The sequence below is a fragment of the Abramis brama genome (genome assembly GCF_963993115.1).
Source record: "Abramis brama genome assembly, chromosome: 11".
Taxonomy (NCBI): domain Eukaryota; kingdom Metazoa; phylum Chordata; class Actinopteri; order Cypriniformes; family Leuciscidae; genus Abramis; species Abramis brama.
In genome coordinates this window covers 13,935,632-13,948,070 of record NC_139973.1, presented here as the reverse complement: position 1 = coordinate 13,948,070, position 12,439 = coordinate 13,935,632, and the positions used below count along the sequence as shown (strand labels likewise).

At 36.0% G+C, this 12,439-nt stretch overlaps 1 protein-coding gene across 1 annotated transcript in view; it reads right to left on the bottom strand.

Moving 5' to 3' along the window:
- nos1apa (nitric oxide synthase 1 (neuronal) adaptor protein a) overlaps positions 1-12,439 on the bottom strand; it is a 102,210-nt gene that overhangs the window by 25,664 nt on the left and 64,107 nt on the right. The gene's annotated exons all lie outside the window — the stretch shown is intronic.

Below are 12,439 nucleotides of genomic sequence, written 5' to 3'. Positions count from 1 at the left end.
TCTGAGAATAAGAAACAGCATGAAATATGCAGTAGAAAAGTAGAAAATGCATTAAAAACAGACAATAGAGAATTGGCAAAGGCCTTTAACAAAGAGCAAAATAACAAAACAAGCCAGTTTCGAAGTCATTAGTGCATGGCAAACAGCTTCAGCTCCTGCGCTTCATGCCAGTGTTAACTTAAAAACAACTGCATGTTTGCAATCAGGAAACAATGTTCTACTCTGACCGACTCTGTGGTCAAAGATGCTTCTACTGAGGCTCGGATTTTAATTACATTAGCTCTTGCAGTCGGTGTAGCTGTGCAAACAAACACAGCTCCGAGGGATGGGAGGCAGTCAACTGTGACAAATTGTTAGTTTTATCCTACGGCCAACTTATTTATACCCCGACAGGGATGAAAATATGGTAATGCCAGCTGTCAGATATTGACCTCCCACATACAGAATGAGGGACTGCGTATGAACGCCTCAGCAGCAGTGGCCAGATATAAGACTGATTTTGGCTGAGATTGATGTGCTGCGAAGAGCCCTTTGAAATATTCTGGCATTGCCTGGTGCTGAATCACTAAACGAGGGGCTAGACGCACCAAACCAGAGCTCAGTTGTTTGAAAAATCAAACTTGAGCATCTACTAGATGTACAACTGCTATGGACAGCCTAAAGCATGCATTTCAAGCATCATGTTTTTCTTCAAAGTTAAATATGTTCTCCTATCCCAGTTTGATTTGCAGGGACAATGACAAGAATGCTGTTCATAAGCTGATTCTGTCATGCTTCACAACACTGCTTTTGGAATAGTCCGACATCAAACAATTGAAAGTTTTTGGCAGGATTATCTGTTTGTCCCAACAATGGAGTACAGGGCAGGTCAGAAAGGAAAGTATGGGATGTTTATTCTAAATATATAAAAAGTGATATACTCTTGGTGTCATTAGAAACAAATTGTTATGCTATTTATTTTTTAATATACACTACTATTCAAAAGTTTTGTGTTGGTAAGATCTTTTAATGTTTTGGAAAGAATTCTCTTATGCTCACCAAGGCTGCATTTATTTTATCAAAAATACATTAAACCAGTAATATGGCAAAATATCATTACAATTTCTTGTTTTCTATTTGAATACATCTTACAATGTAATTTATTTCTATGATGGTAAAGCTGAATTTTCAGCATCAGTCACATGATCCTTCAGAAATCATTCTAATATTAGATAATTTTTTAACAGTAGTGTATAATACTATTAGAAACTGACTAAACAAAAGTATTGAGTATTTCTAAGTAACAAAAAAAATTAATAATAATAATATGAATTAATGCAGCCTGGAATGAATGCACAGCTGGCAAATGACAAGTCTGTAAAGACTACTATTATCACATGTAGTCTGTAGGCTTATATATAAATAGTTTGTTTTAACTCGTCATTGAGAATGGAACAAGTAGCTTTTCTAAAATACAAATTGTATGAAATTATTAGTGAACGAAGCCTGTTATTTTTCTTTTGCTGGCTCTAGTGACAGAGAAATTACACACATCACCTTTAAACAATTCTTGATCAAATGGCAAATTCAAATGACTCCTTTTCTTTATATTCTCAAAAAACATCCAGTAGAGATTTTTACTTAAGACTAATCTGATGTCGAACAAGACTGCGTGCAGTATATTGGAAAATCTGTTCACCTCAGCTTCTCATTTTTCATTTCTCACATGTTGTTCAGGTGGGCTGCATGAGGATTTCCTTCTGTGTGTCTACTGACAGCTGTTTATTTGGGCATTGCTGCAGAATGGCACGTTGTAAACAACACCTGCGCTCAGAGTGAATCTACCTCAGCCGGAGAGACCGGTGACATCCACTAAATTCATAGCTTGAAAAATCTGCATAGTGCGCCTGGGGAAAATGTTCTGTGAATGATATTACTGCTCATCTTCTGATGTAAACTGAAAAATTAAAGATAAGCATGACTCTGCTGATAAAATATTTGCTACTTTTGTGCTGTGCAAGTTTAAAGACATCATATCACAAAGCATACATCATGGATGAAATCATTTGTTATGAACAGAGTGTCTGGACTGAGCACACTGCAAGAAAAACAACTGTGAACACAGGAAGTAGTATGGATTGGCTTAATGAATATTTTCTTAATGAATTAGCACATTCTTAATGAATAATTCATTGATGAATATATTTTACACACTTAAAATCCTAGTTCACAGCTCAACAAATGCTGCAGAAACAAATCCCTGATGTTTAGATGCTCTAAAAGGGCTGTCAATGATTTGGGACATGAGACAAAACAAGCTATAGAAATGATGAAATAAAAGTATGTTTCTTGCATACTCTCACAAAATGTGTCTTTCTTGCTGTAACTCAGCATGTCAACAGTCAGACACAAATGTAATTGTAATGTGCCCAATAGTTATACATTTACAAATTCAGCTTTTAACTACGATTAAGAAGACAATGATACTACAAGGATGGTTTAAAACTGATTTTTAGCTACTGTACCTCTATTGAATTGTCACCAATTTTGCTCGATGGTGCTCGATAGCTAACCCTACCCTCAACCTTAAACCTACCCATCCACTCGCTGCCTGGAAGGCACCGTTGGGGGCTTAAAACACCAAACACCACCAATTTTAGACAAAAATAATTTTTTTGACACCATATGCCTTTCATAAAAGGCTTATGGTGTCAAAATCAAACTTATTCTACTTAAATCCACATATCATATTTTTCACTGGCATTTTACTTAACTCTTTCCCATTGACGGCAATTTTAGGCTTTCTGTGTTTTCACTGTTATATGGTAGGGGGTGCTATTACGCATCTTCTAAGAAGATTCCTGAATCCTCTGATCAAAACACAGGCCAAAAATCAGCAGAAAAAAGTGATAGCATATGTAAGCATATGCATACGTAAAATAACGCGATCATCAACATTAAACGGCATATAAATCAAAACTGCGTAATGTTACTGAATGAAATGTCGACCCAGGATGAGCTGTAGGACTGTGAAGCTTGGGGAGTGTTGATGGACTCGATCTACTCCATCTATTTTGATCATCGTTCTGAATCCCATCCAGATGTAGTCTTTGACAAAAACGCGATTTTGCTTTTTTTAATGAAATTTACCAACAACAAAATAGTCTGGGGGCCATGAAAATTGTGTGAAAGTGATCAAAAATGCTGTGGGTGGCTGGGGAAACTTTTTTTAAACGCTTGTGGGGAAAGAGTTCAAATTAAGCAAATGATCCAAAAATAAAAATATTTAACGAGGTTGGCATGAACAAAATTATATAATATTACTGTTTGCTATTCAAAGTCCAACCAAAAGCAAAGATATAATACTTGCAAATGGTTTTCTTCATTGGATTTATTTGCATAATGAATTGAGACCTGTCTTCGACATATATTTAACAATCTAAAGCTGCTAACATTGCAAAGGTGGCACAGAAACTGTGCGTTGATTACCATGCACTGCCGACAGAAAACAAGACATAGGTCATTATGACAGCAACACATTTTATGACTGTTCTAATTTGACATTATATTTATAAAGGGCTTAAGCTTTTGCTGCTAAGCAAGCACCAGCATTTCCTTCTGTATATGCAAATATAGTTTATCTATTAGGGTTACTGGAATATTTCCATCACTCCACAGGGAATAATTACACTATCATCTGTTCTGAAATCTGTATTTGAGTGTGTAACAGAAAATACAATGCAGAACAGACTTTGGTAATAGGTTGAAGAAAACACATCTGTTAAAAGGTATCAAGGGAAGTGCTGTTCATTTGAGTGCTTTCAATTAACGGCTGCAGAAAAGCCTAATACGCCTCATCTGTGATTATGTGATGGATGTGTAATCAGCTATTAAAAGTCTGTAGTGCTACTTTAGCGACAAGTGTCATCAGGATCCATGAAAACATGAGGTTTTTGTCTGGGTCAAATTCAGATCTATAGTGGCAGAAAAAGGGCAATGAGGAGGAATATGGAAATGTCTGCCATGCAAATCGCTGCATCCCTTGTTTTTGTGTTTGGTTTCCGTGTTGTAGTTAGGGGTGGACGTTACCCAGAAGATTCCTTATGATGACTTTTAAAGCAATACAACAATCGGTTGTGCTAATTTCTAACATCTTTAAAATTAGAAAAAATGACATCGCTGTTTGCGGAGGACAACAAAACATTTAGAAACTAAGAAGCAGAAACTAGAATCTTACATATAGATCTCTACATTTTCTGCCTTGGATTTTCTACAACAGCTGTCTCAGCCTATTCAATCCTTCAGACCTCAAGGTGGAGAATAACAATCTCATAAGATATTTTGCTCTAATTTTCTCATCTATGCCCATGTTAAGCCATTATTACAGTGGCTGCTGAGTATTTTTCAACTGTTGTTAAGACTGTTGATTGAGGTCTAGTATATTGAACTAACTGTAAGACACAGGTTTAGATATGTCATACAAACTTTGTGTTGTATCGCCAGACTTTTGACAACTAGCAGAATGCCATTTCCACTTTTTTTCCTCTGCACACGAACAATTTCCAACCTAGACATTTATGTCCATACACATCCACATATTATAAACACAGACCTTTTTTTTTTTTTACAACTACACTATTGTTCAAAAGTTTGGGGTCAGCAATATTTTTTAAAATGTCTTCAGTGTCAAATGATCCTTTAGAAATCATTCTAATATTCAGATTTTGGTGCTCAAGAAGCATTTCTTATTATTATCAATGTAGAAAACAGTTGTGCTGCTTAATCTTTTGTAGCCATGTAAAAAGTATTTACTGTCACCTTTAATCCATTTAGTGCATCATTGATAAGTATTAATATTAAAAATATTAAAATATTTTAAATGAATATTTGGGTATAAAGTAATTAGTGGATTTGAACAAATTGAGCAGATTAGCTCTATTTACTTTATACTCAAAAGTTCTGTCTCCAGGTACACTGGTGCACCCTAAACTGGTGAAATTGTGAGGAAGTGAGCCAATCAAATTGGAACAGTTGATTTTGAGCCAGCTCTTGCTCTTGTACAATATGCATCAGACGGCCAGTGAACATACTGTGAGCGGTCCATCTGAGGCTGAGATTAAGACACCTACTAGTCAAAAGACATCAGTGGAAAGTTTGCAGAAAACTGTCTAAAAGTGTATATCGACTTACATTTACATTTACGCATTTGGAAGACGCTTTTACCCAAAGCGACTTACTTTGCATTTCAAGGTACACATTTACATTCTTATCAGTTCTTGCTTTCCCTGCGAATTGAACCCATGACCTTGGCGTTGCAAGTGCCAACGTTCTACTGTTCGAGCTACAGGAAAGCTTTAGCTCAAGACTTCACAAAGCAGATAAGCTGACTGTCATCATGAGCAGCAATTTCTTGGAAAAATGTTGATTCCTGCTAAACATCAAATAAACTTCTTATCTAGCACGCAAAACTGATGAAAATGTGCTGAGATCTCTGATAGTCCAGGATGGATGTTCTGTACTTGAAAGCAAAGCATTTAAAAGTGGATTAGATTTAACAACACACTCATCCACCGCTGCCTGAGAACGTCTGCACATCTTGCATGAGAAAGAAAATATGCTGAATATTACAACGTAAGCCTTTCTCAAGCACACGATTACTATGCTGGTCTTTTTGATAATTGGCGAAACAATCCAGTGCTGCGTGTTCATTATACAAGAAACAAACTTAAAGACCTGAATGTAAAGCAGGAGCTTTTTTTAAACATTGTTTGATATTCCAGTCAGACACAAAACGACACACTGAAACGCTCAGCAGCACATGAAATACAACAAGCTTGGGAGCAAACCACTATAACTCATGTCTGTACACTAGACACATTGCCTCTCCTGAACCTGCGCAATATGTCGACCGTTCTGAATGTGAAGTGTTAGTTGTACCCTAGCGGAAAGCACTGAGCCCTCGAGGTTAACCGAGGGTAAAAAAAAAAAAAAGCAATGTTCAGCTCACAGCTGGGCTGAGTGAGATTTGCTAGCGGCCACACAGATGCCCTCATTGCATTTCTGCTAGGTAGATTGCTGCCTCCTTTTTATTTACCATTTTTTTCTTCTTTTTCTGAGAAGTCCTTGACAGTGTTAGAGAAGATAGTGACGTTCTTTAGGTTTAAGAAGGTTTTAGTGATGACATTCATTGAGAAGCACATTATGAAATGTGATAATATTTGTTAACATTTGATTGCAAAACTTACTACTCAAAGTAAATGCAAAGACATTTTTATTACAAATAAATTGTTTTAAATAAACCAGAGATGCACATGAATTTTGAAAATATAATAATAAATTAAAATAAAAAATAAATTATTTTAGTAAACAAAATACATAAAATTACAAATAATTTATTCAATAATAACTCTGTTCAATAAATAAAAGTTATATAAATGCATAAAAAATATTAATTCATTAATAATTTTGTTAGACAAAAGTGGCTCATTCTTTCTCTTGCATTGATGCCTTTCTCTGCCATTCACTTGGACCTCCTATTTTTCACCAAAAACTCTCATCAACCCAACCAACAAGGACATCATTTTTTTTTTAAATCCCTCTTAAAAGGATAGTTCACCCAAAAATGAAAATGTGGTCATTACTTATTTGCACTCAAGTTGTTCCAAACCTGTATGAGTTTCTTTCTTCTGTTGAACACAAAATAAGATATTTTAAAGAATGTTGGTAACCAGACAGTTGACGGTAGCCATTGACAAGAAAAAAAAAAATACCATGGAAGTCAATGGGTGCCATCAACTGTCTGGTTACAAACATTCTTTAAAATATCTTATATAAAAAGGGATATAAAATATAAGGGATATAAAAAGGTTTGTAAAAACATGAGGGTGAGTAAATCATGAAAAAAAATATTCAGTTTTGGGGGAACTATACAGTACCTTTAAACCCAGCTATAAACAGAAGGACAAATAAAAAGGATTAAACATGAAGGGTAGTTAAGTGAAATGCAAGCATAAACACTTAACTTAAGTCAGCGATACTTGACATGAAGAACAAAATCACTTTAACTCCTAAATAAAAACTATAGCCTACAGCAGACTGTCACACAGACAAGTGCACACATGTGATGATATATACCGTTGCTGTGATATAAAACTACTCAAACCATGATTTTGGTCCTACTGAAAAACCAAGAGCGTATCCTTTCAAGCTAAAGGGATCTTGAGGTTTTGTGGCTCCTGAGCTTTCCAAAGTCGAGTAGCCCTGAGGACAGGAACATGACATTGGGGATTGGAATACAATGCTGAAAGATCTTAACTTCAAATACATTCAGGATGTGAGTGAGCACTGTTACCTTTCTCACTGACATGACAGACTCTATTCAATAATGTCTGAAAGGATGCAAGGGAAAACAGTGTGCATTGTTATAGCTATGACACTAAAAGTTGCCTGAGGGTACCGGCACACCCTAGACAATAATACAGCTTAAAAAGATCAGACAAAACTTGTGTGTCTATTAAAACACAGTCCACATGGACTTCCTCCATTGACATGTCAGGGTTTATAGAGTATAGTACAATGACTAGAAACATCAAACAATCTCAAATAACGTCTTTTGAAAGCAAGTTTATAAAGGATCCATTTTTCACTGTGGTGGTTCATTCAGAACCTTGAAAAATATAGGTTAGCATTAAATATTGTGTGCTTGGATGGTTGTCAGACACCATCTGAAGGAGAATCCCCAAAGGTGTAAGCTGTTAAATAGTTAACTAACTAGCACTAAAGATGATTAACAGCCACTATAAAGCTGTTGGCTTTTATTGTCTTCCATGCATTCAAACTAATGTTAAATGTCACTGTAAGACATTAGCATACGGATAGAAGTGAATGAACTAATCACGCATTGAATAATCGCGCATCCTTTTGAAACACGATCTAAATTTATGACTGAATGAATTACAAAGACAAAAGGGCTTTGTTATAATGTCTGAAAGATCATTGAGAGTGAAATGCCAAAGCTTTATCAGCATTTAGCCTACACATCTGAGCACGGTCGAAGTTACTCTTTTGAAATTCATTTGTAGTTTGCTATTTGTAGTAAGCATCCATCGATACCTAGCAGGGACGATTCAATATCAGTTTTGTATGAATACTAAAGCAACAGTAGAAAAGTGTTTTTCTTCTTTCTATCTGTCCATCTCTTCTTTTCAATTTCATTCTTTGGTAAAGGTTCTGGAGAAAAAGGACCTTACTGCTTTTCTGTTTCATTCATGACACTAATACATTGGCATGCCAGAACACATGTTTTTCAAAGTTGAAATATAAACATTATACAAACAAACTCTTCTGCACAATGCATATTATTCTATAAGATTTGTGTTAAATGCAACACTTAACGGCGTAAAAAGTGTAGGCTGGATTTGAGTTAATTGCTCAAGACCAAGGCAAAGATAAAGGTGATAAAACTGATCTGGACTGCAGAAAGCTTTTCCTCTTCAGAGTCTGTTCTTTAATGTCTCCTCTCAGCTGCAATGAAATGTGTTTAGAAGCAAAACAAATAAAAAGATGTTCATTATTGGATTGAATTAATGCTGACTGAACATGGTATACTACAGCGCCACGAAAAAAAAGATGTTTTAGAGCTGTGAGCTTGCAGTCTGAAATGAACGTGATGAGAGAGGATGACTTGTCTCCCTGAAATAATACGAACACTATAAATAAATACATAAAATCTATATAAATCTAGTCATGTACGTGTTTGGCAGACACTATTATTAGCAACTCAGAGTGCATTTACAATAAACATTTTTCCAATAAACAAGTTGCCAGGAATTGAACCCATGACCTTGGCATTGCAAGCACCTATTATTGTGTGCAAACAAGGGCATTTCTGTTGCCCAACTGGTAAACGACACAGTGAGCAAATCGCTCAATGAATTAGTTATTTATTTGTAAAAACAACAAAGTTTGGAAACAGCAATGCACTGGGGAGGATTTTCTGAAATTGAAAGCTGTCTCTTACACAGATACATGGGCTGAACTCAGTTCTTCATGAATTACCCAGAGAAACCGACATTGCTTTGAAATACATTCTGGCTTTTGGGCACCATCTAGCACTTCAGACTTGAGGGCTCTAGAGAGCGCGTCTCCGTGCCACCATTGCCCAAAATCCCATCTCCAGACACTTTTCCCATAAACAGTCTGATCTGGATGGACACTACTTCTCCAAAATGAAGAAACTGGGCTATATTTACACAGTCTCGCAGCTTTCGGTCTGTGATGTCCAGCTCCTCGGGGTCCGGCTGGTTTTTAGAGTTATTCTAGCAGCATCCAGGAGATGTGCCCTGTAAGTAAAGGGAACTAATTCCTGGAAGGAACCTGGCTGTTTGCCTGGCACAGATAGTCTGATAAGATCACAGCTACACAGTAGCCTCATTTCTCTAGATTTAATGTGAAATTCCCACAGTGCCTGCCACAGTGTTTCCGGACTGTGGTACTGAGGTCTGGTATTGAGTAAGATTCAGAATTATTGAGGAGGACTAATTGCTTTCATTAGTTATTCAGTGACCGTTTTGTGGAGAAATCCTCAAAAGCACACTGCGGTCTTTTATAAAATGGGATGCAACCACTTGTGCACACCAAGAGTCCCTTGCCCATTCATTATCAAAGCTCAAAGAGGAACACCATAGAAACTCTAAACTTCTCATCTTACTAGAAAGCATCTGCCAATTTCTTAGAAACAATATGGTGGGGTGAAACACAGATTTGCTGCTCTAATTAACTGGAAAAGAAACAATAAACATGGTAATTTGTCCTACAATGCTAATTAAACAAGCACACACACACTCTTTTGGAAATGTTATTTTGAATTGAGGTAAAGCCAGCCATTCCATATTTAATGACTATAATATATAAAGTTTTAATTTAGTTGATGCAAACAAAAAAAGGGTTGTAAAATAAAATAAAATAAAATAAAATATAATGAAATGAATTGAAAAAAACAAACAAACCTAAACCCCTTTCTCTAAAAAAATCAATAGTTGAATTTTTAATTTAAATTTAAATGAAACCGAGTAGGTGTAATTTATTCCCCCGTCTTATTCTGGTTAGCAATGATAATGTGACACGGCCCAGTTCAAAATGTGGATTAAAAATGCATTTAAAATGATAAGGTCACATTCATCAGTGAAAAAATCTCAGAAGGTACAAATAAATACATTATTCTGCTCACTAACCAATATCCATTGATTCAGACTTGGGGTGAATGACCTCAATATAGACCGAAAGCTTTTCCGCACGCTATTACAAACATTGCCTCATACAGGGACTTGCTAATCAAATCTACAAATAAGTCTCCAACCATGAATCAGGAAAAGGTGCTCTTTAAAGCATGCACTGTGATTTGAAAACATTGCTTCATCTACTGAGTGAGAAATGTATAGTCTTATAATTGGCTGGGCTCAGGAAATGTCATAATTACTCCACTCTGAGCTCATGTTCACAAACGAGAGACACAAAAGGCACATAGAGTCGACAGACTGACAGTAGAAGCACTAGCACAACTGACTGCAGGCTTACTCACAGACAACTCTGACACTTGTACCAGCCCTAAAAACAGCATGAACTCCTACACAACCAGTCCAGTTCCGCTCCACAAGTCCTTGAGGATGGCATGAGTATCCCCGTACTGCAGTGCACAAGAATCTGAAATGATCTGCTTATGTAGGAGTATGACAGCATGCTCTCAAAGGCTTTATTCATGAAGACATTTGCTGAAATGCTAAATTTAAATAGTTTTTCTACAAGCGTCAAGTGTACACGTGTATGATTCTGTTATAAAAATGACACTTCTTTGTAAACCAGAAACAAGAATCATTCTGCAGTGCCAAACAACCAGGCATTAGACTCTCTTCAGTTATGTGTCAGTGCATTGACAACTGTACATTTACTCAAACTGTATTTACCACACTAGCAGACAGAGATGGATCAACTACTGCCAGTAAGATCAAGTAGCCAAAGTCAAAGACACAAATAATGTCTGTAGCCACGATAGTGTCAGATTTCAATAGTAAATACCGCATATCAATGGGTCTCATACAGCACATATCACCCAAACTTGTGATTACATTTATTGGAAATCACAACCAGATTTTAAAGTAGTCACTTGGGTTGTAAAACATTACAATTCTGGACGGTAACTTTTTACATATTAATGACCGTTAAGTGATAAATAGCCGATATTATACATCCATATTATAATAACTATTTTTGTCTAAAATAAGAAAAGAAAAAGAAAATACTGAAAAATAAAATCAATCGATTTACAAGCAATTGCTTTTGATTTAGGCATCACAACATTGTAAATGTTGAGTATATGAACAGATTTGCTAAATAGTGCACTTAGTGTTAACTTATTATTAAATGATTTGTTTATATAAAAATGAAGTTATAAGATGATGATAGCAAAGGAAAAATAGATAAAAAAGGAGCAAGAACAATTAAATATGCAAAATCAACAGAAATATATACAATATCAATGGATACAGATAACAAAAACTCTGAATCAATTAAATTTACCAAAAAAATATTGTTCATCCCTTAAATAAACATATTGAACAAACAGGACAAGCATATTCTTCTTTAGTATGAATGTAGCCATAGCCTCTATATGGAATCAGGACAAGTATGAATTTGTATGATGACCAAAGAAACATCATACACGATATGAGTATCTGGAATACAGTCAAAATACAATTTATTTTAGTATCTGACTAGGAGCACATTCCAAGAGTCACGCTCAAGGACTGTTTTAAAGGGGCCTTGCTTTTGTTAACCACACTGACCTCACCACACTGACCTCACCACACTACAAGTTTGGAATTCATATCGGACTGCAACATTTCCATTTGGGTCAAAAACAATTTTTTAATCCAAACGAAACCAGGACACAGTGAACCTCTGAGGCTGGCATGTGAGATTTCTCTGGTGCAGAGTAAAAGTTTCTGACTGGCTTATAAATCATATAACAATCATCAGACACAACCCAAATATTTCTGACATTGTAATTTCCTGAGGAGAGGAATGTCTTATCAGTCTCAGACATGATTCCAGCCTCATCGCCCCAGACACTGATGCAACAAACCCACAAAATCACGCCTGAGCGGAAAGATAAACATGCTTCAGTGAGGTAGAACAAATAAGCTATATAGACAACAGAAAACCAGCATTCAACACAATGAATACTCACTCAATACTATTTTTAGGCTGACTCAAATCCTCAGTCCAACTCTATAAGAATGCTTGTCATTTAGATGAACCAGATGGTGAAACTTATGAATGGAGATGAATTCCATGCAGTGACGACAATCCAGGTCAACAAATACTCCGGTACCTTGTTAGCCACTTTCTTCTCATCAACACTAAACTGTCATTACCATAATAATTCTCTTGAAGAATGTCTCAG